General features: G+C 39.9%; 1 protein-coding gene across 4 annotated transcripts in view; it reads left to right on the top strand.

Annotated features, from left to right (window-relative positions):
* xrn2 (5'-3' exoribonuclease 2) overlaps positions 1 to 7,085 on the top strand; it is a 40,933-nt gene that overhangs the window by 27,679 nt on the left and 6,169 nt on the right. The window lies entirely within an intron of this gene.

Below are 7,085 nucleotides of genomic sequence, written 5' to 3'. Positions count from 1 at the left end.
CCCCCCCCCCCCCCCCCCCCCCCCCCCCCCCTGGGATTACGCCTATGGTGGTGACAGAAACTGTTTATCATATCAGCTTTGAACAAACATCAGAGACATTGACAAAAACTAACTCACTAGTGAAGACCTTGTCAAACTTCTGCTTCCAATATTGTGAATGAATTCTAAAATTGTGTGAATTGTTGGATTTGCGCCTGTAGCCTTGTACTGAACAATGTACAAGGCTTTCTTATTATTATTATTATTATTATTATTATTATTATTATTATTACTACAACCATACTTATTATACCAGTACTAGTTAGAAACAGAGTCAACATTTTTTTTCACAATTTCTGCCTCTTTCAAATGTTCTGTCATAGAAAGGGAGGCCACTTTGAAGCCTGTGAAAGTATTATTGCTTCTTTACTCAGTGATAAATCGGAGAGGGTATTATGATGTGGGGCTTTCAGTCAGTTCCCTGTTTAACCTTTTCAGTATTTTTTTGCTGCTCTAATAGTATACGAGCCCTGTAGAATCCCCTTTCTCTCCTTTCATCGGCTGTTGTGTGACCTTCCGAAGTTTCTCGAGCCAATACATGCTTCTTTATAACAAACGGCATCATATGAATGCCTTATACAAAATCAGGACAAACGTATACACAGCTGCCAAACTGCCACTCTTTGAAACACAAATAATGTCAGCGTATATGACTTTAAAAAGCTGCCTTTTGTTGATCACATGAGGGATTGGTTGAACGTTGTCACATATGGATGCCGAATCTCTTCCCCGGCTGCTTGTGTGTGTGTGTGTGTGTGTGTGTGTGTGTGTGTGTGCGGCCACAGCCCTCTGCCAGCGCTTCTCCAGTTTGACTTTGATGTGCCAATTTGCAAATAGATGAATAATCTCATCTGCCCACTGATGGCGTGCGGGGGAGTTGCGGCTATTCTGGTGGCACTTGATGCAAATGGGCTCCTTTGGATTGCGGGTGCACCTCCCCTGGCCTCCGCCACTTGTTCTTAATGTTAAACTTGCCAATTAGCCATCATGGATATATATATATTTTTTTAATCTCTATATTTTTTCCATGATTTGCGAAATGATTACTTTAACAAATAGGAGTCTTTTTGAATGTTCAGTATGGCTCGTCTCTGATTCCTGGCCTGATTCTGTGGATTTTTGATCATCATTGTTGACAATCAGGTTTGTTGACTCAAGCACCTGGAGCTTAAATTCTGTGGTTGACGGTAGCACTGATGTCAGATTTAACTTCTTCTGATTTTTATCGGTTAAATGTTGAAAATCAGACTCTTTTTTTATTTTTTTTTCCAAGGCGTTAACAGTCACATGTTCAACTTTGGTCAAAAATAAGATTTAAAGCTATCAACAGCTCACAGTAATATACATTTTTTATAACAACACAAGTGACTTGGAGTAACTTTCTGAATTCTGTTAACATTAGTAGTAAAAACTGGACTTGGTCTAAAATATCGGCAGCCCTAGGAATGTGATTATCTGGACAAGCAGGCCTCTTTCTGCAGCAAGAGGCCGGAGGCTAGCTTTTGTTCAGATAACACTTTCTCAGTGCCAATCCTCTGCTTGGCCAGTAATCACTGCAGGCTTTGCTGCTCTGGGCTTTTATTTTTTTTGGGTGGGGGGGGTCGGTGGCTGATTAACGTTGTGGGAGACCTGGGCCAGTAATGAGACTGTCGAGTGGCTCCGCTGGACACAGTGGCCCCCTCTGATAAAAGCATCCGGGAGGATCCTGTTTGATTGGGTGTGTGATGCGCTCTGAAGAGGGTTGAAACCAAAGTTAACTTCCCCCTTTTGACGGCGTTGCTACCTCCTGTGGTGATGTATCAACACGCTGCTTCTGAAACATGCCGCAAGGCTTTGTGTGCTGCAGCCAGACCAGCTGGTGTTTAATAACCAACCGGGGAGTCTCTGCTGGTGGCCATTATTGTCTTTGACACACAGTGACACCAAGTTTTAACCAGGGCAGCAAAGTAACTGATTCATCCAGCGGCCACAGTGGCTGATAAGCCTCCAAACTCCCCAGCCACTTCAGAATAACAACTGCACATAATGGCTGCTCACGCTGGCTGGTAGACCGACTTCAACAACAATAGTCACCAGATACGTGTAGCCTTGGTGGTAACAGGATTTATATTCTGAGTTTCACAAAACTTGTGAATGTGTCTTTAAAAACATTCACACAGCTCAGAATGTTGCTTAGTGTTTTTACTCTCACATTGGTTTAAGATCTGCTTCCTCAAAAGGTTCATCAGAAACTTTTACTATATACTATTCAAGGACTTGACAATAACTCAATATTTATGACTCCAAAGATATTATTATTAGAAGCTAACTAATTTCAGGTGTATGTATCAAAACGCACTGAATTAAGAGAAGGTAAGAGAATACATATGTTTATAAAGAACTTTAAAGAATTATCTATTTTGATTCTGTTAATGTCTTCATTTAAGAAAGTGTTACAGTTAATCCTCAGACTCATTGTCCTTCTGGTTTTACTTTCTAAAAAAGCTTGTAGAACATCAACCCTGTTGTACACAATCAATCTATAAACATTTTTTTAATGACAAACTGGACAAACTTAGAATACGTGTGCTGCAGTGAGGTCACTTGAATGTTAAAGGTTGTGGGACCATAAAGATAAAAAATAAAACGGAATATGAATCTCCCATATGTATTGATATCACACACAGAGCAGCACAAGCTGAGCCGATCTCCTGTCAAACACTTCTCATGTGTCTTGGGAGTCAAACTGAAGAAATAAACTAAACTTATACAGTTTCTCCTATATACTTGGAGTCATCCAGTGCAAAAGTAAACTTAATGAACATTATAACTCATATAAAGGACAAACTATTTACATTTCTTCATAAAAGGCCCAAATGTAACCCAAATCTCAAAGCAGTGATGAATTCTTCTCTGTAGAACGGTATTAGACCAGCTTTGATCACATTTATTGCTCAACAACCCCCAAAAAAGGCACAAGTTCCAGACTGTGTAGAAAATCTTAAGACTAGAAAGACAAGTCAGCTTTCAGCTGGAAAAGACGGGATGTCTCTATCGGTTTTTGTTTTTAACTAAAATATGAATAAGAGATGCTGTTTTTTTTGTGTTTTTTTTTATCGTGTACGATAGTCTCGGCCTCAAAGGGTTAAGGAAGGCTGTGATAACTTGCGTAGAATTCTTTTTTTTAATAGGTTTACATTTGGACCTCCAAAAATGTAGTTTGGCTACCACGTTACTAAACTTGAGTGCCTTTTGGAAATCTGGCTGATTTTGTATTTGAACTGGAAGTCCAGTTTCGTACGATTTTTAATTAAAGTACCCTCAGCTGCTGTTCCTTCAGAGGTTTTATTCTTATTCTAAAATGTATTCTCGGCTCGTGAAGCAACAGTGGCAGATTAATCTTTGGGAGTCCCTCTGTCTGCAGAAAAGTTACTGTCCTGCTTCTGTTGTCAGATCGGAGCCGGCTGGACGGGAGCTGAGTCAAATAGTCGCCGAGCTAATTGAAAAGAGGCGGAGAGAGACGTTTAGTTGTTTAGCGCGGTTGTAATCCCTGCATTAATACAGTGGACACAGCGTGTTTTAAGGATTTAAAGCGTAATCCTTTGTTGGCTTTTGTCCGGCGCAGACTGCAGGTCTATACACTTTCAGATCATTGTTAATTAAGGAGATTGACAGGTGTCCACTTGTAATTCTCTCTTTTGAGTCATCGCAGGCAATGAGGAAAAGAAGACCAGGCTGTTGTGGAGTTATAATTGGAGCCCAACTGGGTGGTCCACTTAAAGTTTGTTGGCGGAGGAGATAATCAAACATGAAAACTGAATGACAAAGACAAAATGATAATGCAGCGACAGCAGTCTGCCTGCTGGCTGGTAATTGTACATTTTTCTACTTTTGCAGCAGAAAACCAGTGGAATATTTCTTCTAAGACTTAACTTTCAGTGAGCTAATCATTATTTCAGTATTTTTCTTTGATTTTAATTAGTTCCAAAATGCTAAACTGTCTGCCATTAGTGTCCCAACGTTTTACACTCCTGATAATTAGCCTTTAATAACTGTCAATTATCAGATTGTCCAACATAATCGGAGTTCCTTTCACAAAATATCTGTGACATTTTATTTTCTTCTTTTTTTTTTCCATCACGTTTCTATTAAGTAGTTAAGGTTAATGTACAGTAGGATACTAATGTAACCAAGGGTTCTTCTTTCACTGTCAAGTGTTGGCGATCTTAAAACATTCCCTTGGTACATTTTTGTGTCCCTTGATGCTTCTAGCTCTTAAGAATTGTATGTTCTCTCAAAAGCACATTATGTGGAAAACTTGGTGTTTATGAAGCAAAGAAATTTATGTAAGAATTTTTAGGGAGTTTGAATGTCGGTACGAATAACAAATCAGTGGTTGTAGCTTTAAAGGGTCGACTTCAGATACACAGAATGTCGGTGAGGGCAATAAGAGAAGAACAAGTCATGTCAGCAGCTCTGTGCGGCTGTGCTTTGAGCTAAATGCTAACATGCTGATTTTTACCATGTTCACCATCTTAGTGTAGTTTGTTAGCATGCTGACATTAGTTCATTGGCACTACAGTAATGGCGCGTTTCCACTGCTTGGTGCGGCTCTGATCGACTCCCATTTGTTTTGGTACCAGTTCTTTTCTCTTTGCAGTTTCCACTGTATATAGTACTCTCTTGGTGTATAGGCGGTAATCTCAGCTGATTGTCATCGCACCAACAAGGCCACTGTCAATGACTCTCATTCCCAACCAAATACCAAGGCAACTTCCACGTGAGTGTAACTTACTGTGGCAGGGAACTCTTCTGATTCTGTTGACACCCATTAAGCAGACAACCAACCAGAGGAATATCTCCACTTCGATGGTACGGCTAGTACACGTAGGGTATGGTGTAGTTTTGCAGGCTTTTTCTTTATCTGTGTCGAGTGAATAAAGAAATTGCAGTTGCTATTGACAGTAGGTCGGCTATTTAAAAATGGTGGGTTTGTGCAGGGTGTCTTGAGTTGTTACAGGTACTATATGTCATATATATATATATGTGATATATTAGCTATCTTGCAACAAGTTGCTTTTCCACCAGTTATGAATGGAACCATTGTAATCTAATTAAGTGGGGTGTCGAAATGGAAGTAAACAGTAGTAGGAAGATATCACATTGATTACCTGCTAGCTTTTGTTCAATTATTACAGATGTTTTCATCCAAAAACAAGAATGTTATTAACGAGACCACTACACACTTTTTTTTTCACTTGACCTCTTAACTGACATTAGGATGCACATAATATTCCGGCTTTTGCCCTAATTCTCGGAAATATGATTTTTCGACTAAACTGTTAACATGGCTAATGAAAGTAAATATTCCTGGGCGCATGCAGCCATGCAAAATAACATGTTTTCAAAGTTTGCCAGCGGCCACGGACTTGTTGGGCCGTGTGAACACAGTGTCCCGCTTTCAACCAGCTTCTTGAAAAGGTTGCTGTTGTGATGTGTGCGTGCATCCCAAAACCTGTTGATATCCAAGTCTTTGATCATGTTTAAGAGTAGCAGCGTCTTATTCTTACGGGTTTGCAGCCTTGCAAACTGGTGGCCGGCTGGTTTGTGTACAGCAACCATAGCAACGTACAGAACTGCAGTCAGACAAGAGGCCGTAAACCGCGGTAAAACCCAGATTAAGACACACATTCCCATGCACTGTATACGTGTCCAGGGAAGGCCTCTAAAACCTGAATAATAATGAATTATCTATCCCATCTGTCTCAGTCCGGAAATACTATAAAGTGAACCCTCGCTATATCGCGGTTCACCTTGCACGGTCACGCTGCTTCAGATTTTTACCCAGAAAAAGAGCGACAACAACTACCGATAATATGTTCTTCTCTCGAAAAACCACACCAGCACGCGGGCTTTAGAAGAAAAGAAAAAAAAAACAGTAGTTATTTGTAAAAAACGTTTAAACAGTACTTTTATTTGTTAAACAGATGCTTGGGCCTGTAAAAAGGTTTTGTTCTTTGGTTTTAACGTATTATGGAGTATTTCATCGTTTAATTATTTAAAAAGAAATAAAGGTTATTACTTCACGGATTTCACCTATCTATCTATCTATATCTATCTAAATATCTATCTATCACGGGTTCTTTTTGGAACTTATCCCCTGTGAAAAACGAGGGTTTACTGTATTAGATAAAAGGCCTTATTCAGAATATCCAACCAAAATATGCTGTTAACCGACCTGTATCAAATTAAGAATATTGTCATATTCTGGAAGATGTAAACATTCTCGTTGTTGCATTCTCGATCCTTTCCATTCAACCTGTAGAATGTGACCCTGATGTCGCCACGCTTCGCACCTCAGATCAATGAAATCCTGACATTTTAGTTGGTTCTTGCTGGCAATCAACTTTTGAGGTTTGGAAATTCATTTAAAATTTGCTCTACATTTGCAAATATTCACATTTGAGAAGCTATAACTAGAGAACCTTTTGCAGTATTTGCTTAAAGGGTCTGTACTCGATTCAGAAAACAGAGCGGTCTGGGATTGCCTCCGCGCGGCTCTCACTGGCCGTTCCCAGCTCTTCAAACACCAAAACTTAGTCACAGATACATCAATATTTAAATGAATAATTCGTGGCATCCCCTAGTTGTAAATATGTGATGTGTTTGATAAACAAACATTCCCTCGAAATCCTCTTTGTCCCTGATGTGACATAAGGCTTGGACAGTGAACCTCCATCGAGACGTTGGCGTACTTCTAAACACATCCTGCTCCAGCTCCAACATCGACACTCGCTTTATACTTTAATCCTAAATCATCAGACTCCACTTCTGTGAATTCGTATCTGTCCAAATTTTTAGACCTAGTTCTTCCCAGGTTTGTAAATCTGGGCCTCTGGGTCCTTTTCACGGCACCCTTCACCCACCCTGAGCTGAGCCACTCAGCAGGCCTGCCCCCTATAAACAAACAAGTCCGTGGCTTGCAGCTGGTCATCGCCTTGGCAACAGCAAATCTGGAAGAAACGTTAGCTCCTATTTTTTTTTTTTTTTTTTTTTTTTTTTTTTTT

The sequence above is a fragment of the Etheostoma cragini genome, chromosome 18 (genome assembly GCF_013103735.1).
Source record: "Etheostoma cragini isolate CJK2018 chromosome 18, CSU_Ecrag_1.0, whole genome shotgun sequence".
Lineage (NCBI taxonomy): Eukaryota > Metazoa > Chordata > Actinopteri > Perciformes > Percidae > Etheostoma > Etheostoma cragini.
Note: the sequence above shows the minus strand (reverse complement) of the source record. Positions and strands in the feature narration are given on the sequence as shown.